This window comes from Vipera ursinii (assembly GCF_947247035.1).
Source record: "Vipera ursinii genome assembly, chromosome: 2".
Lineage (NCBI taxonomy): Eukaryota > Metazoa > Chordata > Lepidosauria > Squamata > Viperidae > Vipera > Vipera ursinii.
Genome location: NC_139513.1, coordinates 66,469,493 through 66,496,542, shown reverse-complemented (window position 1 = coordinate 66,496,542; position 27,050 = coordinate 66,469,493).

Sequence of the window (27,050 nt, the reverse complement as noted above, 5' to 3'; positions counted from 1 at the left end):
ATTGCTCTCAGGCCCAGCATTGACCTACCTCTGGGTCTCCAACTGAAAACTTTTTTTTGGCAACAATAGGCAGCCCATTCAATTTACTTCAGCAACTCAGAATCCCTGTAGAATATTGTTATGGAAATTTATATATTTATTAAATTTCAATCAGTGAAACAATAACAAACATCCTAAAAATTATATAGGTAGTCCTCAACTTACAGGAGTTCTTTTAGTGACCATTCAAAGTTCCAATGACATTGAAAAAAGTGACTTATGACTGTTTTTCACAGTTACAACCGTCACAGCATCCCCATGGTCATGTGATTAAACTTCAGATGCTTGGCCACTGGTTCATATTTATGACCATTGCTGTGTCATAAAATGGGGCAAAATTCACTTAAAAATGTCTCACTTAACAACAGAAAGTTTGGGCTCAATTATGGTGATTCATATGTACAATAACATTTAACCCCCCAAAGGCTTTCTACAATCACCAATTTCCAACAGACAATCAGCATGGGAACCAATGTTTCTTTACAATGTGCCAATGGCCAGCAGAGACTGTTTTAGAATGTCAATTTCACAACAAAGAAACAACATTTCCTGGCCTTAATCCCAAATGCTTCTCCCAAGATGAGCCCACTGTGGTCTTGAAGGTCCCTTGGTGCCAGACCATGTGGGTTTCTTTAGTTTAAAAACCAGCATTTTGAACTGTACTTGGAAGTCTCTGAGTAACCAATATAGAGGACTCAGCAACAGTGTAAGGGGCTCCTGTCAGCAAGTAAGCTGCCATATCTTGTACCAACTGGATTTCCTGGTAGTTCTCTAAGTTAGCCGCATACAGAAGTTCAGCTGGATAGTGATAAGCATGTGTGTTGATATTGCATGATTCTCACACGCTCCCAAGAACATGAAGGTATCAGTGGAAAGCACCCTGGGTGTGGCTTACCTGAAGTTCCATTTATACAGCATCTAATAACAAAGGCTGCCCTAGAAAACAGTGTCTGTGTTGGCGATTTCATTGCTACTTGGTGAACCATGTTTAGACACAGCACACTTATTTCTGATTCAAGACCCTTTCTTTATCTACCGGCCCCTTTGTGCTGAATGGGACAAGGAGCTCCCCTCCTGCTCCAATGAGCTTTAGCTGTGGACAGCTTCAAACTGTTACTCTCTCTTTGTTTTCTTTTCATAAATTGGCTTACAGATTTCCAATACTTCCTTTCCTTGACATACTGTTAGTTTTTCTGGCCAAGCACAGCAGCTTTGTGCATTTTCTTTATGCCTTTTGCATTTCACTGACATTTATCATACAGCTATGAGTGTTTGGAAAGTGACTTGAACAAACAGCCCATTAAGAGAAAGAGGCAAAGTGCTGGTGGACATAAACCAGCTGTATTATGTCACCAAAGCACTCTTCTGATAAGAGAGGATATAATCCAGGTATAAAGTTGCTACCTGGCCAGACCTGCCCATATGCTTGATTTCCTTCCTTCCTTCCTTCCTTCCTTCCTTCCTTCCTTCCTTCCTTCCTTCCTTCCTTCCTTCCTTCCTTCCTTCCTTCCTTCCTTCCCTCTCACCATGTTATCATTTTCACATGAATTGCATTTGCCTTCATGAAAGTATGAATATAAGTGAACAACAGTGTTCAGATTGTTATAGCCACTGAATCTATTTATTTCTGAAAACTATAGGCCAATTACAATACTGTTGTGATGTTTTACATTTAAATGTATATACCATTACAACCTTGTTCCAAAATCAAATTATCTACTGATCTATATTGATTCAATAACTGAAGTGAAGATCCTCTGTCCTCAAGGCCACAGGTGAACCTTAGCCATGTACTCCTCTGTGTCCTTTGGGTCCCTTTGTCCATTCACTTTCTCTTTTACTTTGTATAGATATATACGTTTCTGTAAAACTTGGTGCACAAGAGATAACAAAGGCTCAAGGAATATTCACTGGAGTATTTAGGTGAATATCTTACAAACGAAGCCTCAGGCTTCTGGCCTATGTAATATATGCTCCAGAATGGAGTTTATGGCTCATCCCCTCTAAAGAAAGCAAAGCAAAGCAAAAAAGAAGGTATCTGTTGTGATCTATGACTAATTAACAACATAGTTCTATTCAGTGCTAAATTTGAATAAAGTCTGGTTGCTCACTGCACCTAGAATAATGGCAACTGACTTGCTGATCTTGTCTGGGCTTGGAAGCGATGCAGAGTCAGCCATGATTAGTCCTTGGGTGGGAGTTGTAGATTGGAGACGTATGTAAAACACTTCTTTGAAGAAGGCTCTGGCAAAACACTTCTGAATTATTGCCAAACTAACTATAAGGACATTCTATAAAGAGACCAGGAATTCAATTTTATTTGAAAGAAGTTTTATCTTTAAGAGAGAGAAAAAAGGAAATACTGAGATGATTTCAAACAGACCCCTTCATCTGTATATGAAGTAAGGATTTTTATATAAAAGCTATCCATGGAATTACACTGTATTACATCACATTACTTTTAGTCCAATTTTACCAAGGGGAAATGAAATTCTTCCTAATCTTCAATGCAATTGTCTTTTTCAGGCGACTGATTCAAAGAGTATGACCTGGATTGCTTCGTACGTAGTAAAATTTGCTTTTTCTCTGAATGAAATAACTGTCTCACTTCAGATTGTCTTACAGATCAGAATGAAATAACAAATTACATTTAACTGAACTTCATTTTACCACTGCAGAGATCATAGATTATATTCATATTCTTGTATGATGGGCCGTTTCAAGATAGGACTGAGAAATAATCCCATGAAAATAGTGAGTTTGCTTATAGAATATTGTAACCAGATTAATCCTTTGAGTTACAAAAAAGATACAGTATGAAGTCTTATCTTTTTTCTTATCAACTTCCTCAATTGGATTTCACTGCATTTTCTAATCGTATTTTGAATTATGTAATGGAAAAGGTAAAGTTCTATGAAGATTTGGTAACCATAGACTTTGTCACTGGGTGAAATGAATGGTAGTCAAGCAGATAACCATGTCCCCTTATCACACTTTAGCTGATCATTTCCTGTCCTGTGCTGGCAATAACACAGTTAGTTGATGTGTGATGCATGCGTATGTTGGCACTTTAGTTATGTTGGATCAGCACAAACAGGCCAACTACTGTATATGGAGTTCAGAGTTGAAATGATTCCTTTTTGGGGGGGGTGTCTTTGAATTATTCTTGACTCCTGGCAACGTCTTGCACAAATCCCTCCAGTTTTTTTGGCAGCATTTTGAAAAGTGGTTTGCCATGGCCTTTTTCCAATTGGGAGAAGGAGAGGGGCTTTTAACTGAAAAATGTGCATTATACTTCTGAAATGTTGTCCTTTTTGGTCTGTAGAGATGTAAGAAGCGACACTCTGGGTCTGAGCTGGTATTATTATTTTTGTTGTGTGGAATCCTAAATCAGAGGTGACCTGAAAAAAACCTAAGCCAGATATGAACTCTACATTTCTCTCATTTTTTTTAATGTGATTTTTTTTAAGTGATAGGAAAAAAAAACTTATAATTAAATCCAAGCTTTCATTTATTTGGAAGGTTGTCCTGGCCCAAGTTAGTTCTTTGACATGGCTCTCCTTGTTTTTGCTGTGTAGTCTGTGGCTGTTTATCCAAAGGTGACAATATTTAGCACCAAAATGTTGTGCATCCCTGAGATATACAGTAAATGGGATATAGAGTCAGAACTGAGTTGTTGCTCTACAATACATAACCAATGCACAGGTTTTGGTACAGGTTTTTTTGAGTGCACCAACCACATGCCACACATCCTAATGGTATGGAGTAAAAGAAACTTTCTCCCCATATTCTTATTTTTATTTTCTGGTATAAAAAATCTAAAGCAGGAATTTTTAATCTTCTGGAGATTTTAGGATGTCCGTGAATTTGGATAGGAATAAACTGACTGTTGTTTTCACCCAACTCTACCTGAAATTTCACTTCTCATTCAATAATGAATGTAGGCAACAATGTAGGTAGTCTCTAGTCTCATAAAATGTTTGTTAGCTGCAACAAATATCACTGTCTAAAAGTAGCTGAATTCATTGTGTTTGAACATAATTAGGTTCCTTTGGAATACAATTTATATAGCGAGAGATAATGGGAGGGATTGGTAAGCTGCAGGCAGACTAACCACCCCTTTTGTATTTTTATGAATGTAGCACTTTTGTATTAGCAAAAACTGGGCAGTGATGCTTTATAAATATCTCATCAGTTTTAATGCTCTTCTGACTGAAAAAGCATTGGACTGGATGAAAGAGATATATTTGCACTGCAGCATCCATAACAAGCCCATGCAAGACAATCACAAGTAGTCCTGATGGGACGCTTTGAACTGTGAAGATGACACTATTTGCTGTGTCAAGGCAAAGCTAATAATAATGCCATTTGCTCCACTGAAGAAACATGAGTAGTCTTCTCTAGTGGTTCCAGTAGATATTTGTGTTTGCTGGGCTATAAGAAGTGTAGAAGGAGACTGAAAGAGCAGCATGAACCAAGACAACATGGAAGCTTCATTTCTCTCTTTAGAAAGGGGAAGCTAGGGGACGTGCTCTGTTGTTCCATCAAACAACTTCACAGCCTCAGTGAAGCAAAGCACATTTTCAAAGCTTTGCACATCCTTAGCACTCAGGAGGAGAAGTCTATATGGTTTAGTACTGCCACTTGGCCTTGAGTGCTCATCTTCTAATTGTAGCCAGAAGACAGCCTAAGATTACTAGAGTTTTAGTGCCTAAATCCAATAGTTTAAGTATGGTAAATAAAATCCAACTGAGAAATACTCCTGTAATGATAGTTCTCTGGTCAATAATTTACTGTATCTCCCAGCACAGCGTTCCTCAACTGTAAAATAATTTATACTTCATAAATGGTATTGATTGGTATACGCAGGCTATGATCATATATTGCAGTAGATAATTGGTAACTGTTTCCTTACCAGCTTGGGCAAAGACAGTGTCGGACCGAAACCATCTGGCTGTTTTTTCATGCCAAAGGTGGGACTAGAACTCACAGGTGCCTTAACTACTAGATCAAGTGGACTGTTGACTTGAAAGGATGAGCGAAATGTCATAATTCAAATCCCACAGATGGAAATAGTTATATTATCTGTCATCTTTTATTTCAGTGGGTTGGGGTGGGGTTGGGGTGGGGTCAGGGTGACTGAATGGAGCTGAGAGTTTACTAGCTGGACACCCTTCCTAATGCCTATGCAGAGTTCACAGCAGATACTTTCTCTTTGTACCCTGATAGAGAAACATTTGCAGCTGCCTAGGATTGAATTCTTAATCTTGTGAGTGGGAGGTGAATGTCTTCACTCTAGGCCACTGTGCCATTCATAGACACATAAACACACATGTATATGTATATACACATAAATATGCATGCGTGTGTGTGCACACACACACACACACACACACACACACCACATCTCTCAGGGAAAGAGAGAAATCTCTGTGTTAATGTCAGGTGCCAGGTATCAAAAAATAAGGTTGTTCAAAGGAGTATAAGTTTAATCCATGCTACCTCTAAACAAGAATCTTAACTACTAATGATCAAAGTAAATTGGTAGTAGATAAGAGTCAACAGAATTCAAGGTAGACTAGACTTAGACCTCTTGTGGACATAAAGGGATTCCAAACTGATAATGCACTTGACTCCTCCTTCCTCAGGCACAGCCTGGTCATCTCCTACAGTTTCGTCAATGTTCTTGTTGATATATCGCATCAAGCAGCAGAGGTGTCCAGGTTGAAAATGTGACATCAGACTTTCTTATTACTTTTAGACAGTAATAAGTTGAAGGGACCTTGGAGGTCATCTAGTCCAACCCCCTGCTCAGGCAGGAAACTCTATACCATTTCAGGCAAATGGCTGTCCAGTCAATTCTTAAAAACTTCCAGTTTTGGAGCATTCACCACTTCTGGAGGCAGGTTGTTCCACTGGTTAATTGTTCTAACTGTCAGGAAGTTTCTCCTTAGTTCTAGGTTGCTTCTCTCCTTGGCTAGTTTCCATCCGTTGCTTCTTGTCTTGCTTTCAGGTGCTTTGGACAATAGCTTGACTCCCTCTTCTTTGTGGCAGCCCCTGAGATATTAGAATACTGATATCATGTCACCTCTAGTCCTTCTTTTTATTAAACTAGACACACCCAATTCCAGCAACCGTTCCTTATATGTTTTAGGCTCCAGTCCAATCATCTTTGTTGCTCTTCTCTGTACCCTTTCTAGAGTCTCAACATCTTTTTTACATCGTGGTGACCAAAACTGGATGCATTATTCCAGGTGTGGCCTTACCAAAGCATTGTAAAGTGGTATTAGTACTTCACTTGATCTTGATTCTATCCCTCTGTTAATGCAGCCTAGCACTGTGTTGGCTTTTTTGGCAGCTGCAGCACACTGCAGGCTCATATTGAAGTGATTGTCTACTAGGACTCCGAGATCCCTCTCACAGTTACTACTATTGAGCAAGGTACCACCTATACTATACCTGTGCCTTTGATTTTTCCTGCCTAAATGTAGAACCTTACTTTTTTCACCATTAAATTTCATTTTGTTAGATAGCACCCAGTGTTCAAGTCTGTCCAGATCCTCCTGTATTTTAAGCCTATCTTCTGGAGTATTGGCTATTCCTGCCAGCTTGGTGTTGTCTGAAAAATTGATGAGTTCCCCATCTATCCCCTCATCCAAATCATTGATGAAGATGTTGAAGAGCACTGGGCCCAGAACAGAGCCCTGGGGCACCTCACTACACACTTCCTTCCATGTAGATGCAGTTCCATTGAGGACCACACGCTGAGTACGGCCTGTCAGCCAGCTACGAATCCATCTGGTGGTGATGCTATCTAACCCACATTTTTCTATCTTATCAAGTAGTAGGTTGTGATCTACTTTATCAGATGCCTTGCTGAAGTCCAAGTAAATTATATCTGCAGCATTCCTCTGGTCCACTAATTTTGTCACTTGGTCAAAGAATGCAATAAGATTTGTCTGGCATGATCTATTTTTGACAAACCCATGTTGACTTTTAGTGATGACTTTGTTTGCATCAAGGTTTTCACTGATTTGTTGTTTGATTATCTTTTCCAGAATCTTCCCAGGTATTGAGGTCAGGCTGATAGGTCTGTAGTTTCCTGGATCTATTTTTGTCCCTTTTTTGAAGATGGGAACTACATCAGCTCTCTTCTAGTCCTTTGGTAGTTTCCCTGTGCTCCAGGATCTTTAATCTCTTGTCTAAAATTGCAGCAAAAAGCTCAGTATTGTGAACTAGCAGACTAGCAGGCTGGCCAACCATGAGCTATGCTCTCTTAATCCTATTCAGAGCGCACGCTACATCAGGGTATCTGAAAACTTTCCCTTTGCCTTGTTTACATCCAGCCAGACCAGTACAAACCTGTTCCTGAGCCACTCCTTGAAGGAGAGCTTCTGGGAAAAAAGGGAGAAAAAAAACCCCTGATTTTTTAAAAATAGGATTATACAACTGATGTACTTGTGAAGGAGCCAGCCCAACCTAATCCAAGAGAGCTCTTTTAGGGAAGAATTTACAAGGAGTTTGAGAAAGGTGTAAACCTTTTTCAAAAAACACTTGAAATAACTGTGATAAATCTAATGGAGATTCCAGACCAGATTCTTTGCTCATACAATATGAAGACAGGCTTTGACAAGCTTCTATTACAAAAGGGTTCTAAGACATTATCTTATATTTTTATTTATTTATTTAAGAACTACCCATCTCCCTTACAGAGTGGTGAACAATAAAATATTAAAAGCGTAAAAACTGTGTAAAAATTAAAAGAGAAAAGAAATATTAAAAAATTGACTAAGAGAGGGCTGAGGACTTTCAGGGTACTAGCCAGTCCCGTGGCTGTGTGCTCGTCTGTGTATCCCAAGCAAGGGTGCAGGACCATGTTTTAACCCCCTTTTGGAAAATCAAGAGAATGGGGGTCTGCTCACTTCTGGGGGGAGAGTGTTCCACAGGGTGTGTGTGGGGGAAGAGCAGAGAAAACTCCCTTCCTGAACCCTGCCAATCAGAATTCTTTGGATTACATGCCTTCCCTGCCTGATTGAGAGAATGGACCGATATAATGGGATGAATATCGTCTGGTAGATAACCTGGTCCCATGTCATGTAGGGTTTTAAAGGTCACAACCAACACTTTCAATTTGATCCAGAAGTAGGCGGGCACCCAATGCAGCTTGCACAATAGAGGTGTTAAGATTGCATGTTCAGTCTCATTTTGTACCAGCTGAAGTTTCTGGATATTTTTCTAGAGTAGCCCCATGTTGAGAGCATTGCAATAGCCTAGCTAGGAAATGATCAGGACATGATTGACTGAGCAGTGAGCCTCCCTATACATGAAAGAGTATAATGATGCAAAGTTGAGCAAAGGCCTCCTATCCATGATAGCCATCTGCTCTTTACGCAGGTGAGTCTAACAGACCTCCTGATTACACACTGGGTCTGTCTGGGTTAGAGCAACCAAGACCAAAGATGATAAACTTCCAGATGCAGAGGGGATGCCTGTGGTTTGCCTACTTTACTACTGTCTATCTCCTATCTGTTGGCAACTTTCTCAGCATCTCAGGAAGAGGAGAGTCCCATTTTGTGCTGTCAGACTATTTCTGCTGACGAATCTGAAGATTAGGTCTGGTCAGAAAGTGATTCCTTATTTTCTCTGCCCTTCAATGAGGACTCCAGATGGGGAGATAATTCTGCACATCTAAAAGATAAATTGAAAAAAGAAAACACAGAAAAACATTGTCAAGTACTAAAGATAGATTGGGTTCACATATTGTATGAATTTGTTTACTCATATTTATCTGATTTATTCTCCAGCTTTCCAGCCACAGCACACTCAAGGCAGTTAACAGTTAAAGGAATATTTAAACAAAATAGCTAAAATAAGAGCTTTGGATTTAAAAAGCAAAGAAAGATCTTTCAGCCTAAACATGGGCATTCACTTTGTATGTGTCTGCAACACCTTAAAGCAGCTATATATTTTTTCCCCAGGATCATGCAATTGCAAGCCAGTCCTAGAAGAGGATGCATTTGGTTTAAGGAACGGCAGTCAGAAGCTATGCATTTACTTCTACATGTTCTGAAGCATCTTTTAGCTTTCAAATACAAGGCCCTCTGCAGCCTTAGTTAACATCACAGTTAAACTAGATCAGGCCAGAAGGACTTAGCAAAGCCATAGTTTATTTAATTGTTGTTTACTAAATAAATCCCAGAAAGCTGGTTTTGCACAATTCACTAAGCCAATTATAGAATAGAATGATAAATGATCTCAGCCACAGTTGCACATCTCCCATCTCTTTTTTTTCTCAGTCTCTCCTTAAGTCCACTTTTCACTTTCACTTAATCCAGGGGTCTTCAAACGTGGCCCTTTTATGACTTGTGGACTTCAACTCCCAGAATTCCTCAGCCAGGCACACTGGGTGAGGAATTCTGGGAGTTGAAGTCCACAAGTCATAAAAGGGCCACGTTTGAAGACCCCTGATTTAAACTATTGATGCTTTAAAGAAAGAATAGGCATGACTTTCCTTGAATGCACTGTGGAGCAAGAAGATGGCCACAGGAAATGGCAGCTGCCAAGAGGAAGAAGAGTCATCCTACCCCTGCCCCACCCCCAGCCCACAAAAAAACCTTGTTTAAAACAACAAATGAAGTGGAATGAGTAAGGCAGTTTCCAAAGAAGAGGTGGATATTGCCTTGGACTAATAAAAAGCTAAAAATGTGTGTTGCCTATCCCTGAAAATGCAGCAGGAATCGTGCAGGGCAAGGACAACAGCACTTATACAAAATGTAGCCTAGGGAGAAGAACTATGAACCAGGAAATGCTGAGACTGATGTCCTGTCTGCTTAATTTCATTTGGCAGGTGACTAAGAGGGAATATACAACCTACAAGCATGAATCATGTGGATTTCAGCTTAAGTCCTCAAAATGGCATGATGATGATGATGACGACAACAAAAACCTTGGTGGAGCAGTGGGCTAATGCCTCCTTAAGTAACACCAGCTGCCTGCAATTAGTGCAGGTTCGCATCCCACCAGGCTCAAGGTTGACTCAGCCTTCCATCCTTCCGAGGTAGGTAAAATGAGGACCCAGATTGTTGGGGGCAATTAAGCTGACTTTGTAATAATGCCGCTTGGGGGGTGTGTGAAAGCCCTAATAAGCAGGCATATACATAGAATGAAGGCTACTGCTAAGTTTGTAAGCCGCCCTGAGTCTTCGGAGAAGGGCGGGATATAAATGGAATAATAAAAAAAACAATAACAACAATAAAGTTGGAAGGGACCTTGGAGGTCATCTAATCCAACCCCCTGCTCAGGCAGGAAACCCTATATCATTTCAGACAAATGGCTGTCCAATCTTTTCTTAAAAACTTCCAGTGTTGGAGCATTCACCACTTCTGGAGGCAGGTTGTTCCACTAGTTAATTGTTCTAACTGTCAGGAAGTTTCTCCTTAGTTCTAGGTTGCTTCTCTCCTTGGTTAGTTTCCATTTGTTGCTTCTTGTCCTTCCTTCAGGCGCTTTGGAGAATAGCTTGACTCCCTCTTCTTTGTGGCAGCCCCTGAGATATTGGAACACTGCTGTCATGTCCCCCTTCGTCCTTCTCTTTATTAAATTAGACATACCCAATTCCAGCAACCGTTCCCTATATGTTTTAGCCTCCAGTCCCCCAATCATCTTTGTTGCTCTTCTGTACTCTTTCTAGAGTCTCAACAACTTTTTTACATCGTGGTGACCCAAAACTGGATGCAATATTCCATGTGTGGCCGTACCAAGGAATTGTAAAGTGGTATTAATACTTCACGCGATCTTGATTCTATCCCTCTGTTAATGCAGTCTAATACTCTGTTGGCTTTTTTGGAAGCTTCAGCACACTGCTGGCTCATATCTAAGTGATTGTCCACTAGGACTCTGAGATCCCTCTCACAGTCGCTACTATTGAGCAAGGTACCCCCTATACTATACATGTACATTTGGTTTTTCTTGCCTAAATGTAGAACCTTACTTTTTTCACCATTGAATTTCATTTTGTTAGATAACACCCAGTGTTCAAGTCTGTCCAGATCCTCCTGTATCTTAAGCCTGTCTTCTGGAGTGTGGGCTATTCCTGCCAGCTTGGTGTTGTCTGCAAATTTGATGAATTCCCCATCCCCTTGTCCAAATTGTTGATGAAGATGTTGAAGAGCACTGGGCCCAGAACAGAGCCCTGGGGCAGCCCACTACACACTTCCCTCCATGTAGATCCGGTTCCATTGAGGACCACACACTGAGTACAGCCAGTTAGCCAGCTACGAATCCATCTGGTGGTGATGCTGTCTAACTCACATTTTTCTATCTTATCAAGTAGTAGGTTGTGATCTACTTTATCAGATGCCTTACTGAAGTCCAAGTAAATTATATCTACAGCATTCCTCTGGTCCACTAATTTTGTCACCTGGTCAAAGAATACAATAAGATTTATCTGGCATGATCTGTTTTTGACAAACCCATGTTGGCTTTTAGTAATGACTTTGTTTGCCTCTAGGTGCTCGCTGATTCATTGTTTCATTATCTTTTCCAGAATCTTCCCAGGTGTTGTGGTCAGGCTGATAGGTCTGTTTGACTCAGTTTTTAACTTGACCTACCAGTCAGTTGCGTCCTCTCCAAATACAACCTTCCAGAAGTGCATTCAGTTATAGAATGGAAGTATTACAAAATCACCTGCAAAGTATACCAACAATTTATTTAAAAATATTCCTTAAAATTGAGGTCCCATGTGCTACTTACTTTTCCCCAAGGAGCTGAAGACAATGCCAGGGGAGCCCTTCAACGTGTCCTTCTGAAAACCTGGTAAAGTAAATTTGGATGAGGAATGGCAACTAAGCCCAAGGTTGGCAGGGACTTGGCAGAAGCTTGAGCTCAGAATTCGAAACAGATTTCTTCAATCTTTCTGATCTTTTCATAACTGGACTGTCTGTTAGTAATGGCTTCTTTAAATCTGTGTAAGCTGGCATCAGTGATGTTATCGAGCTGTGACTTCTGTCAACCTCTTTCTCACTTTCCTTTGATTTTGCTAAACATCAAAGACTTCCTCAATGACTCTTGCCTTCACATTATGTGTCCAAAGGATCTACGCTTGGCTGGTAACATTCCAGTGATTAGTCAAATCTAACTTTTTTTAACACTAAAAGATTCTTTTTTTGAGCTCTAGGATATTCTTAACCATTCTTCCTAGCATCATAATTCAAAGGCATCAACTTTTTTTTATTCAATTTTCATTCATTCAGCCTTTCGGAGGATCCCCCTTTCACACCTGGAAAAACCATGCCATGATGCCTCTGCAGTTTCACATTTTTTTTTTTATTATTCCATTTATATCCCGCCCTTCTCCGAAGACTCAGGGCGGCTTACAAGCTTAGCAGTAGCCTTCATTCTATGTATATGCCTGCTTATTAGGGCTTTCACACACACCCCAAGCGGCATTATTACAAAGTCAGCTTAATTGCCCCCAACAATCTGGGTCCTCATTTTACCTACCTCGGAAGGATGGAAGGCTGAGTCAACCTTGAGCCTGGTGGGATGCGAACCTGCACTAATGGCAGGCAGCTGGTGTTACTTAAGGAGGCATTAGCCTCCTTAAGTAACATTGTGTGTAGACTTGCAACAATCTTTTTGCCCAGCAGCATTCATCTCTTCCTGTCTTGGCTTCAGTCAACACATTCTCCTTCTATCCAATTGTACCATATATTTCAAATAATCTGCATTAATCCTCCTATACTGTATATTTATTTTAGGCAATAAATACATTAGAAATAAAAATCCATTGGAAATTTTAGTATTATCAAAAATGAAAGCAGATTTATCTTAACCAATTCCCTTTTATTGGTGGGAAGCTAAGTTTATGATGTACAGCTAGTCCTCAACTTACAAAAGTTCATTTAGTGACCTTTTGAAGTTACAATGGTAGTGGGAAAAAATGACTCATGACCGTTTTTCACACTTATGATCCTTGTAACATCCCCAAAGTCACGTGATCAAAATTCAGAGGCTTGGCAATTGTCTCATATTTATGACAGTTGCTGTGTCGCCCAGGTCATGTGATCACTTCTTGCCACCTTCTGACAAGCAAAGTCAATGGGAAAGCCAGATTCACTTTACAAGCATGTGACTAACTTAACAACTGCAGTGATTCACTTAACAGCTCTGGCAAGAAAGGTCATAAAATGGGACAAAATTCACTTAGCAACTGTTTCACTTAGCAACAGAAATGTTGAGCTCAATTGCGGTCGTAAGTTGAGGACTACCTATACTCAATATTTAACCATCAGAGAGGCATGGTAAAAATCTATTATTATCCTCTTATCTATGCTTGTTATTTTCTTAGGGAAAAGGGATCCCCAACAACTTAAGCTTCACAAAAGACTAGACTTAACATGACCCAGGCAAAAGGATGGGACACTCAGCAAACGAGCTTAAGTTACTTGATAACCCGAGAGATACTGAAGGCATGTTGTTCTTGATTGACTGTAAGTGGCTTGGAAAACATAGAGACTATTGTTAGCAAGCTAATTTACAGAACTTTTAGTAACATGCATAATTAAATCTGTGAAAGTTGAATTTATACATACCATCTTAGTGACACAAGAACTGCAGGTAAACGTTGTACAACAGGCAATATTCTACCACTTAATAAAACATGATACTTCCCAATTTTTCCTTGTAGAAGTCACAGAAGTTTTAGCAACAGCCTGTATAAGGATGGCTTTTCCATTATAAGAGTCTCATCAATGAAAAGGCTTGGACTCGTATGTAAACCATGTGTTGAGAAAGATTTCTGACTGAATTCAACCAGGTCAGTTCTAAGGTTATGTATAAGGAGACATGGGAATAATGAAAAGGTGCCCAGAAATTAAATGTATTATTGCTGTATTTTTTCCACCATATAAAAATGCCAGTTTCAGACCCCAGAATCATGCCTTGGATAATTGGTGACTGAATTGAATTCAATTTATTAAATTTATTTGGACTGGAGTGCATGTGTCTGTGTTAAGGAATGCTCACCTTTCACTCTGTTCCTCAGGCACTGAGTGCATTTCGCTGCTTCTGATTCTGAAATCCCAATTTCCTTGTAACCTTGTTCCTTGTGAATATGAGTGGCAGAGGACAGTCTTCCTCTCTGCTGATTCCACTGAAGAAGGAAGAGGAAGCATGAGACATCCACTGCTTAAACATGCCATTCTCTAGGTGAATAACATCCGCTGAGGGTAAAACAATTGCATTTAATATAAAAAGAGAATGTACGAGACATAACAGAATTTGGCAGAATTTCTTTAGTAAATATTGGGTCTTTGCCAAAAGCAATGTTTAGAAGTGGCTTCTTATAATCCCTGACAGAAAGATAGCAAGTTCATAAAGTAATCCTTACTTATAGGATAAATATTGTCTTGGGGGGAAATGAGCAGCCTTCCATGTCTCGTGTCACATCCTGAAAGTGGTATGGCAGTGCAGGGCAATGAATGCTGCCAGACACCAAATGGCAGAGACTGTCTGGGCACCAAGACTAATACATGCCACCCTGTCTGAAAGGATTTTGATTTCTCCAAAAGCGATGCAGTGTTATTTTGTACGTGAACTCTGTTGGCATGAAATGAAAGACAACAATTACCTTTTCCCACAATTCTTTTGTATCTATTTGCTAGTGTTTTTGTCACATTAACAACAGCAACAACTTCATACTATTAAGAAACCAGTGGGGGTCTTATTTGTGGGAACCGATCCCAGAGGACTGATTCCCTCATGCTAGAGGGCCTGTCGCAATGCTATCCAAAGACAAGAGGAGGGACCCAGCTGGATTTCAATCAATCCTAAAGAAAAATACAAAATGCCTTCCACCCTTCATGAGTTTTAAATTAGGAAAATAGAACTGGGAATTGAGTTTCCCACCCATCCCCTCCCTGGCCTGCTCTGCTTATGTGGATGGAGTAATGAGAAGTAACTGCTTTTAATAAAAAAAAATACTGTGGGAAATTTTGAGCATTAATCTTCCATATTCAATCCAATTTGACAGATCTGAGAAAGGTCTTCAGAGTAATCAACTCACTTCTGATCATGTGAGATTTTCGGTTGTCAGTAAGCCATGAAGGGATTGACAGTGAAATGCCGAGATCTCAGAATGAAATTTAGTTCCATTGTAGAAATGTAAATTTTTACATTTGTCTCAGTGCGTTATGTGTAGCTAAGTAGCACATACAGTCATGAAACAAAATTTCCCCCATCAGCTGGGAAAAAGAAAAGAAACGGATGTAACAACCTTGGGAGCTATAGTATGCTCTGAAGCACTTGGTCTAAAGTGCTGATTCATTCATTTCTGTCCTTCACTAGAATGTAGTGAATTTGAAAAGGTTAGTTCATCTGCTCATTTCCTTTCTTGCATCACAGATCAGACAAGGTCACTTCCTCAACCAGTCACTGATTAGACTTTATTTCTGCAACTTGTGGATAATGATTACCTAAATAGTCAATCATTAGGTATAGATTACTAACTGGAATATACAGAAACAGGGTTCAATTGAAACCAAGTCTATAAAAGAAATTATGGTAAGCCACACTTCTGATGAACCAAAAGCCACCATGCAGATTGGAAAAGGTCATGTTGTAAACATTCTTAATGTGGGAAATTAATCCAGTTTCTGTAGCCCTAGAACAGACTGTTGGGAGCTTCAAAAGGATGACAAAGGTTTGAGTGAAGCATCCTACTTGAGCAAATAATTAAAGGGAGAACAAGTTGCAATTTCCAGACGACAAAATACTTCAGTAGCTTTTGCCATACAAAACATGCCAACAAGGAATGTTTTAGTAAGCAATCATTGTCTTTGAATAAGGTCAGCTGTTTTGTCTTTGAGGTCATGGGGGAGGAAGAACTTTTTCTATCTCCGTTCAATAATAGAGTTTTCTGACATCCAATATAACATCTGGGTGGGAAAGAGTTCCACCAAAGATTTGCAGAAGCTGTGGTGTAGATCAGTGAAGTTACACTTCTATTCCTGTAGTTAATTCAGATTCCTTTCAAAATGTCACCCAGATTCTATCCAGGTAAGTTGTAGTGGCTTTATTCAATGGGAGCAGCCTCTGCTCATGCCCAGAACTTAGCCGATCCACCAATCTAGAGATGTTGGGCCTGCCTTGACTCATTCAGATGGTGTGTGATATGTTTTCACTAGATACTTTGCTATGTGAAAGCAATGTGATGAAGCTCAGTCAGATGGAACATCTCACAGATAGATGGATTGTAATCCATACACCTTTGATGTCCAGCCTCTTCCTTCAACAGTCCAATCCTTCTTTTGAACTTCTTATAGTCGTGTACAAACTGAGGAGACAAAACTCTGTCCAGTATAATAACTTATGGAATGTTGTAAATACGCCTGTAGGGGCACTTCAACCCAGCTACCAAATATTGGCCTTTAAAAAAAAGTCCAAAACAAAAGGCCAATGACACCTGGAAACTATTTTGAATGGAATTAAAAATGGACAAATTGCAAAAAAAAGATATATAGAAAGAACAAATAGCAATTAGGCCTAAGTCCAAATTATCTGTTACTTAGATGAAGGGTGAAGAAAACATAGCCTTAGAGTTACAGTGTACCAGCATATTTTTTGTGGTCTCAGGAGCAGTGCAGAAAAAAATCAGTCCCAAATTTGTTTTTCTTCCCCATTTCATGAGGCTGAGGAATTTTGCTAGGGAAAACGAAAATACTTAAGGCACCATTTCATTCCATAAAAGTCCTGAATCCTGCATTTAAAAAAATCCTGATTCTGAACACTGTGGAGAGCATGGCACTCAACATGCAATGTCAAACCTTGTTTAGACCTGGATCTTAAGCCTGGATTATCTTCTCTTCTGGGATCCTCAATTTGAGATGGGCTTCTTGTAACTGTGGTCCTTCATTAAATTGTTGACTAGCCTTGCTCAGTACAAGATTCCCAACATCTCCAACTAATATGGCAGCACTCGGCTGGTTTGATGAAGGCTAAAATTGAAAAATAAAATGATAGCCAGTTAAGGAAGGTCAACAAGGCCTATGAAATGGAAGGTTATTTAGATTAAACCCCTGGCTGCTGTTTCCTCTCCTCCTGGTTTCTAATGGGTGATGGCTGATAGTAACATTGGCAATTTGTTCACTGTTTACTTACATGAAGAAATAAGTCCTTGAGTTAAGACTAGAAAACATCCTGAATAAACTGGCTGAGTTGTGTTAGCATACACCTATCTGGGTGGGCCTGAGACAATTTCATAACATCCAGGACTTTCAGCCAGCACTGATTTCTACAGGGCCATCATTACTACACACACACAAACACACATCCACATTTCAGACTACACATATTTCTGGCAACACAAGTATTCTGTATAACAGGGGTCTTCAAACTTGGCCTTTTTATGACTTGTGGACATCAACTCCCAGAATTCCTCAGCCAGCGTGCATGGCATCTTTGATGAAACAAACTAGCATTGTAGTTTTATTTCCCAGTGAGTCAGTTAAGATATGTTTGCTATGAGCAAATACTTCTTCACTAAATTGTTCATTAGCCTGGTTCAGTATAAGGCAGTTTTTTTTAACTTTTTACAGACTTTTTACTCCTTACATATCCAAGAGAACACTGTATTTTTAGGACATGTCTAAGAAGATATTGTATTTTTAGCACTATCAGCAGAACAATGCTGATTCTTGTAAGTGTTAGAGGTTTGTGTACTTTAATTGCAACTATTAATTTTTTTAAAAAAAGATTTACTGGATTAAATCTTCAAAGTAGAATGAACATCCAGAAATGTGTGAGTCACATGTGATGCACAAAATCTATGGCTGAGCCAAATATTATTTTTTTTAATAAAAATCACAATCAAGAAGCTAAATCTGTAATCTAATATTTGCAGCTAAAACTGCAAAAAGGTCTATGTTTACAGATATGAACCAAAATATATGTAACATTTATATGAACATATTTGTAAAAATGAGAAACTTAAGAAAAACAGTGACAGATCTGCTGTTGCCTAGACCACATTGAATTTTAAAACATGTTTAATGTACACCTCATAAACAACTCATAAACAATGCCAATCAACAAACCCTTGGTGAATTTGTTGAGATCAAGAGTTCAGTTCCAGAACCAGGCTCCATGCCAATTCACCAGATGCACGTCTAGTTGGTTAAACACAAAGAAGACAAGAGATCAGGAAGTCCAGTAAAAGAATCTTCTCCCTTCCTAACAGTCACCTTCCAAATCTGGAAGGCATCACTGGAAAGGAGGAGAGAGAGTTCTTGTCCTCAAATACCAATAAGATGGCCCAAAGAGAAAAGAATTATCAAGGAAAAAAAGTATGAAAAAGGAACCACATCTGCATAACATCAGTCTACGTATACCAATGTCCTGTATATGTATAGAGGTACATGTGAAAAGTATTACTAACATAAAAATAAAAATGCAATATGCTTACTAGAGATTGTGTCATAGAGCAACTGCAGGTATTGTATATCGATGGACAGTTTCAAGGCCCCCTTCTTCTAAATTCTTTGGACTAGAACTGGACTGATGTTCTGAGCGCCCTCTTTAAAGTCAGGCACATAGTCTCCCTACTTGAGGTCAGACAAGCCAGGATTTGCTGAAGATATCACACAAAGTTGAACTAAAAACGAAATGGGTGCTTTGATTATCTTTGACTAGGCTGCGAAAGTTAGCAAGCCTGAGAAATTTGATTTATAAAGAACATTACCTTCCATTAAAAACAACAAAGAGTTTTGTGGCAGTTAGCCTCTGATGAAATTGATTATGATCTGTCATGATAATAAATGTATGAGTCTTTCTGATACCGTAAGTCATTTTACTGTTTTTATTATCAAAGATCAGGGCAACTGCATCCCTCTTGGATGTGAATTCATGAATGAAGTGAATTCAGCCAAGTGAGTGTTCTTAATGCCTGATGTTCTGGAACAAATTCAGACCCCTCAGTCCTCAGAGCAGGGCATTTGGTGTCTCTTGGGTATAACTCAGAATAGGTTAAGCATACAAGTCTTTCTGAAATCAATAGGATGGAGGAATTGAATACTGGAAATTCCAAAGGGTTTTTTTTCCCCTTTTCATTCAGAATTAATGATGATTACCTGTGTCCCTTCAGCACAGCAGCTATTTGGAAAAATACTGAGGAAATTAAATCTCTTATCCCAATGCTCCATTTAAAAAAAAAGTTAAATCAATGTATATGAGAGCTTCATGGGATGAAATAATTAAGTCTCTTTTAAACGTGCTTGGGCAGAAATCAGTTCACTTACTGTAACTTTATCTGAATTATTCTTTTCCAACAACTTCTTGTATAACACTAAGCCAAGAATGGGACATTGAAAAGTGATTGGCTGGGAATTCTGGGAGTTACAATCCCAGCACATCTGGGGAGGCCAGGTTGGGGCACTTGTATTAAAGACACTATGAAAAGTGGGTCAGAAGCTGAGACATGATTCCCACAGCCCCTTCCAGTAGCAATTGTTATGGGAACAGGGCTATTCAGCTTCAAGCTGCACCTTCAGTGTTACAATTCAGGAGTTTGTACAAGGCTTTACCTCCTACCATTTTCCCCCTATATTGTGGACTGTCCTCTCTCTCTTCTCTAACTGATGAGGCAAGAAGTGATGTGGTGCTGCCTCCAGCAGGGAAAAGTCAGACGAGAGCTGCCAGAAGCCAGGCAGAGAGCCTAATAATGCTGGCAAGGTATCATTTAGGTTAGAGAGGAATAGTGAGCTGTCCTTGCTTAGAATGTAAGAATCCTTTCTCCCAAAGATATTTTCCTATCAGTGGGGAAAATTCCTCCTTCTGATATCATATTCAGAAGAACCATAAACCTAATCCTATTCAACGTAACCCACAGGATGGTATTCTCAGCCCCAAAAGTTACGTGGCATGCACCACTGCAAATGAGTGACCGACCAGGAAGCTGTTAACTGGTGCTCTACTCCAACTACTAAGGCAAACCCTCTTTCCGCGAGGTGGGCTGGGATCCCAGAAATAAGAAGCAGAGCAGAGAGATTAGTCAGCTGGATTGAGCAATCAGACCCTACCCCAAGGCAATGAAACAGCTATGGCATTTTAAAACAATGATATGGGCACTGCAGACATGACTAGATGATTGAACTGAATTGTTAGGAAATCCCAAGGCTATAAAGAAGAGACTTATTAAGAAGAGACTGGATAATCGTTTGTCTGAAATGGTATAAGTTTTCCTGTTTGAGCAGGGGCTAGGACTAGAAGATCTCCAAGATTTCTTTCAACTCTGTTGTTCTGTTATAAACTACTTCCACACTGTTGTCAAGAAAATAGGCATGACCATGAAGTCCCCAGGTGTGGAGCATGATTCAAAAGAGACTTTACTTAAATCTAAAATGTGATGATTTCATTAGTGTCATGGGTTTTTTTTTTACTGTAAATTCAATGATGTACACCTAGATTTGACACAGAGGAACTGAAACATTACATTATACACCAAGGTAATGAATTTTAAAACATGTGTCATTTTTATTTTAAATTTTAGCTGACCTCACAGAAAATTTTAACACTGTGCTACTGTGTTCCATTTTGGGCTGATTACTTTTGTCATACCTCTTACATATTATCCTAGTTTCAGAATTGTGATTGAAAGTATTTAAATACTAAGTAATAATTTTAATTTTACACCCAGACACACATACACACTCACAAATTAAATGTTATTAAATAATAAAATATAGAAAAGAAAGCTTTCTGGATATAAATATAGACACTTCTATTATGGTTTATTCTGAACCATCCCACCAGAATTAATAGATAACTGTGGCTTTTACATAACACATTCACACCAAATTATACATGTGATACACAAAACTAGCTTACATTCTTCAGTCATCTTCCAGGTAGTAGATCCTAACAAATGAGGGAAGATGTCGGAGTTCAGAGTTGACTGTACCATGCAAACTGCACTTTTACTCAAGGAGCAATTATACTTTCTGTCTACTGGCTTATGTTCAGCTGCCTTCCTGCTCAATTTTTGTGTGTATGATAGAAGTGCCAGCTGTACAGAACAATGATCCTATGCTCAGTTGTGCAGAATTCATTTCAACAAGATTTAGCCCACATACTAATGCTGAAAGAAGAACGCTAGTACTGTGTTAAATCTTCCATAGCTCCACAGTCATGCCACAAGGTTTGCAAGCAGGACTTTGCTTTGATGATGCAAAGTCCGATTAATGCAAAACATCTCGAAAGTGTTACCTTTGCAATGGGAAGCATCTCACTGAAGCAAACTGAAGCTGCCTTTCAAGGGCCTAATTATATATGGATTTTCTGGGAACAAACAACATCGTCTTTGTAATGTATCAGGTTTTTTGCACAGGAAAAAAGACAGGCAAGTGATTTCAGCAGAACTCATAGTCTATTGCTTGCAATTTATAGCCTGGCCCCCAGGCGGCAGCCAATAGATTTAAAGTAACCCATTGCCGCCTAGGGGCAGCCAATAGCAGCACTGGAGACCTGGAGTCTGGGTTGCTGGAGAGCCGTTAGCTGCTCCAGCTAACCACATGGCGCTACAATTGAACCCAATACATAACAGTCTTTTCCAGATTCTGTTTTGTTTGAAGGAAAGAGCATGCACTCTGTCGCATCCTTCCTCAGAAAAAATGCAAAAAGAAAGATGTTGTAAGGAAGTTTGCAACATTTTCTGTACCGGAAAATGTATTTTGTTCCCCTCTCAAATAAGAGTCACAGAAAAACTAAAATGTCCTGAAGACCAACATCACGTTCTGCCCTTTTACAAAATGGCAGCCTATGGTTGGGGTCCTCAGAGTTAATGACAACTTTCTCGAGCACATATAAACAAAGCAACTAGAGTGGAGTTTCCCTCCCTCTTTTTCCCCTCTAATCTGCCAATTGGAGAGACTGAAAAATATGTAAACGTAGGAAGCATAAGAGGAGGGAGGTGGCAACCTTTTAAGGCTGCATGCTGTAAACAACCATCTGTTGCACAAATTTCTACGGCTTCTTTAATGCTATGATTGTTTACAAACGACCCATTTTTGAGGCTGTGCCAGAGCTGCATATCGCTTTTGTGCAACTTGGCTAGGAAATGCTCTCCCACACAACTTTGAAGGATCCAAATTGGTCCTTCAGCTGGTGCTATAAATATTTCAGGCATGTAGTTTTAGCGTGAGGTTTTGTTTTTTGTTTTTGTTTTCAAATCACACACAAAACACTGGCACTCTCATATACTGTCACCCCCGTGCCTGTCAACAGCATTATCTTCAGAATAAATCTGTGGGAAACAAAGAAAAGACATAAATAAAAATCACACCAAATTCTATTTGTGCATTTTTCCAGTGTGTCACTTGGATCTCTCTCTCTCTCTCTCTCTCTCTCTCTCTCTCTCTCTCACACACACACACACACACACACACACACAGACACACACACACACCCATACACCCATATCTATCTATCTGTCTGTCTGTCTATCTATCTATCTATCTATCTATCTATCTATCTATCTATCTATCTATCTATCTATCTTCTGTCTACTTGGCAATATAAAGGGCTATTCATGAAAGAGGAAATAAATATTTTGCAGATGGAGAGACAGGCCATGCCCCAACTGTCACCTCTCAGATTCTGTGCAACTGAGTTAACTGCAAGTATCCCCATCACAGTCAGCCTTGAAACAACGATAAACTGCCTTTGCTTCCTCAAGCCAACCAATCCCATATGCCCCTGTGCTGTATTTCTGAAACAGCAACAACACAAATCAGTACTTGTTTCTGAGCAGTCTGAGAAAGAACTACAGCACCACTGCTTACACAGTGCTCAGTGCAACACAGACGTAACCAAGTGTGGAGGCAAGAGCCAGGGAGCCAGAGTTTCTACTGACTGGAAAACATCCTACTTTGAACTCTGTGTACAATGGATATAGGGTCCCAGGATATCCTGAAGCAGCGCCTAAATTCCAATGGGGAAGTAACTTACTTTATTTCCATGCAGACATGCCCTTGTTTGTCCCCAGTTACTGCTAGAGTAGTAATCATATAGGTTAAAATATAATTCCAGTATTACTTGCCTCTCATCTCATGGGTTTCTGAAAAAAGAGATTATTTCAAATTACTGAGTGCTTATACAACTGTTGTTTTTGCCCCCTCCCTGCTGTAGTTGTGATGTTTACTATGTAGCTTTCCTTAACTGTAAGGTGGAGCATCCATGCAATTATGACTCAGACCCAATTATGACTTGATGATGTGTCCCCACTACTACTAATCCCCCCCAAAAACAAAACAAAACCCAGCATGAAAGTTGTACACTAGACAAAGGTACAAAAGGAAAAGTGAGATTAATTTACTATAGAAAAGCTATTTTCATTGGGAATATACAGGACAATAAAATATAAAAGCAGACTTGCATGTACAAAAGACTCGCTTTTGCAGTTAAGAGCCTTACTTTTGATTATTGCTACCCTCTAGATGGCACCTCAAAAATGCACACTTGCATGGCCTCCATGGCATTTATTCTTATGCCGGCCCAAATCCTCCCAGCTCAAGGACAAATGAGTTTTTTCAGTTCATAAGCCAGATAATCAAGCCTGTGCTTGCTGCTTTCCTGGGATGCGACCAAACTTGCGCTGGAGGCAGCTGATCCTTCCTCTGCATGGAGTTCAGGCAGGAGACCTGAAAGCCAGAGGATTCAGCTAGGTCCAGCATTTCTCATAGGAAGAAGGGAAAGTGGCGTGCAGAGGCACATGTGTAATAACAGTCAGCAACAATGACATATGAAGGAGGAGGAGGCAGGAGTATATTCTGTGTTCACTGCCTTGATTTAGTTACAAAAGTAATAAAGGTGGAATAAAAATTTAAATAAATACTTCTATAGGGCCTATCTGCTCAGGACAGATTTTTTTTCTCTCCTTTTTTTCTCTTCCACATAATGTGCATGCAACAGTACATCATCTTGCTATTTTAAACGGCCTAAAAGCCATGTAAAATGTTTACTAAAAAACTCATATTAATTGTTATGTATTGAATATATATAAAGTTGTGTTAATCCCGGCTAAAGTGAAACTAACTTAACTCCAACTGCTTGTGAAGCTAAAATGAAACTAACCTCTAGATGACCCTGACTGTTAACTCCAACTGTTTTGGAGGGAAACTTTGAACATTCATATTTTGGGCGGGTTTTTCAAGTATTGTGATTGGTTAAGGCCCTGTGGGTTCAGAGTATAAATTACAGGCAATTGCCTGCAGTTCCCCATTTCTAGTTTGAGTCAATAAATAATGTTGTAACTATGCTCCTTGCCTACTGAAGCCCAATACTCAATATTAATTTTATTCACAATTATCCACTATTGAGAAATATGCAATCATGGGAGTTGTCTCTTGTTTACAGTAACACATGGCAAATCCTTACTTTCCCTATTGCAGATAGTTTTTTTTAAAAAAATATAATCTCCAAATGAGTACAGATAAGGATACCAATCTCTAAAGGTTAAAGTCAATCACTCATATGATGCTTTGATCTGATGCTTAACACATCTTTTTTATGAATACCCACGATTAGTAATTACCTTGAAAATATCATGCTTGTAGTTGTTAAACATTTTTTTACTATATATGTTGTAATGGATATGTTTTTTTTTGTGTGTGTATACATACATACACATACATGTACTGTAGATATATGTGTGTGTGTGTGTATCTATATGTATCTATGTGTATATGTATCTACACTAATGACAGGTTTCTTCCTGTGGTTTATGATTACTTGCTTTCTGTCTGAAAGAATAGGTACTACCAGTGAATAAAATAAGCAATCACCCCCACACTATTTCTTTAGCTGGACCTGCGCAATTTGTGACTCACTGGACTAAATGCAGCTCACTGATCAGGATAGTGCCTACCTTTTAAGATCAACCATCAGCAGTAAAGCAACAAACAATAAAAAAATATACCACAGACTAGCACTTGATAGAACAGCCAGGAAGGTTTTGTAAAAGATATCCAAATGCTGTGATCAGAATCATCAGACCATGGTATTCCCTGTGATGCTCCATGAAGCAAAAGTTGGACTTTGAAGAAGCAGAATTGGAAGAATATTGACACTTTGGAACTTTGACTTTGGAGAAGACTCCTGAGAATATCATAAACAGCCAATTAAAACAGATGGATTAACAATAAAACAAGCCACAGTTCTTACAGAGGCACAAATGACTAGGCTCAAATTAACCTATTTGGATTTATTTTTGTGAGGACGTAGCTCCTTATAGAAGACTCTAATGTTGGGAAAGGTTGAAAGAAAGAAAAAAAGATGAGCAACCTAATCAAGAAGAGAACCAACCTAGAAACAAGGAGAATTTTTCTGACAGTAAGAACAATTAACCAGTGGAACAGGTTGTGTTCAGAAGTTGTGGGTTTTTAAGAAGACATTAGACAACTGTTTGTTTGAAATGGTACAGGGTCTCCTGTTTGAGCAGGGGGATTGGACTAGAAGACCTCCAACGTTCCCACTCTGTTATTCTGTTATAAGATGGATAGAATCAGTTACAGCCTTGAGGAGTGTATCATTGGGAGATTTGAGATAGCAGGTTAGGACCAGATCATCATGGAGAAGATAATAATAATAATAATAATAATAATAATAATAATAATAATAATAACAACAACAACAACAACAACAACAACAACAACAACAACAACAATAAAGACTTGCCTGTGTCCAAAAAGCCGTGGGAACATAGGGTGGAAAAAGTTGTCGAGAATGAGAGGGGGAAGATCTTGTGGGACTTCCGAATACAGACACAACATGCCAGAACACAACACAACATGCCAGATATCACAGTTGTAGAGAACCGAAGCATACAGCTGATATCGCTGTACCAGGAGATGCCAGTGTTGAAGAAAAAGAACTGAAAAAAATTACAAAATACTGCGACCTGGCCATTGAAACTGCGTGATTATGGATGAAACGCGTAACAGTGATACCCATTGTCATCAGGGCACTGGGAACTATGTCCAAAAACTTTACAAAACACATCAAGAAATTGCAACTTCCTGCAGTAACTCCAGCAAAGCTACAAAAAACTGCACTACTCAGAACATCTTACATTTCATATTTGAATTGCATTGGTTGTTATTCTGTCCTTCATCTCAGGCAACTAATCTCCTAAATGAATACCAACACTTAAAAACCAAACAAAAGCAGCCATACGGATCAGGAGAAAACATGCATGAATGAATATTGGATTGAATGTGATGTGCTGATCCTTCACCTAGCCTTCACAAATTCATTCTCATCAGGCAGTCGGGATTTTAATGGAGTTTTCTTTGCCATAACAGCCATTGTTTTTTCCAATGCCTCTATTATTGCTGTGGTTGATATCTATGATTCTGTGGATAGTATTTCCGTATGATTCGGAATCAGAATTCTAAAGCCAGTGAAAAATATTTGGAGATGAGTAAGGAACTGATTTCCCCAGCCAGTATTTTCTCAACATGGGAAAAACACTTATTTGAATATGATATTCGCAACACTGTTTGGGTTCATGAGCTCTGATGGGAAGCCCAATTACTAGAGTATCTCATCTCTCACCCAGTGGGTGGCTCTTACTGAACCAAAGTATTTTTTGACTCAAAAGATAGACTGTACCTTCTTCATGTAAACATTCAAGAGCAGTCCCATTTCTAGCAGAACCTTAGTTAAGCTAGAGTTGGAGCCTGAATAAAACTACAGCATTGTCAAACCAAGTGAAATGGTTAAATGGCATGACTTTACAAAATAGCAAAGCCAAGCAGGTAAAGAGGCTTGAAAAATGCCTGAATTTTCATTCATGGGATAAGTCTGTTATGTCCATTCTAATAACAATGATTTGGCTGGCACAAACTGATGGAGCATATATTCTCTTTCCATGGAAAAAAATGGTTAAACCACTTTGATAGGAATCCTCCCTGAGGTCCAAACACTTTTCAGGATCACTTATTTAAAAAACCAAATAAATAACT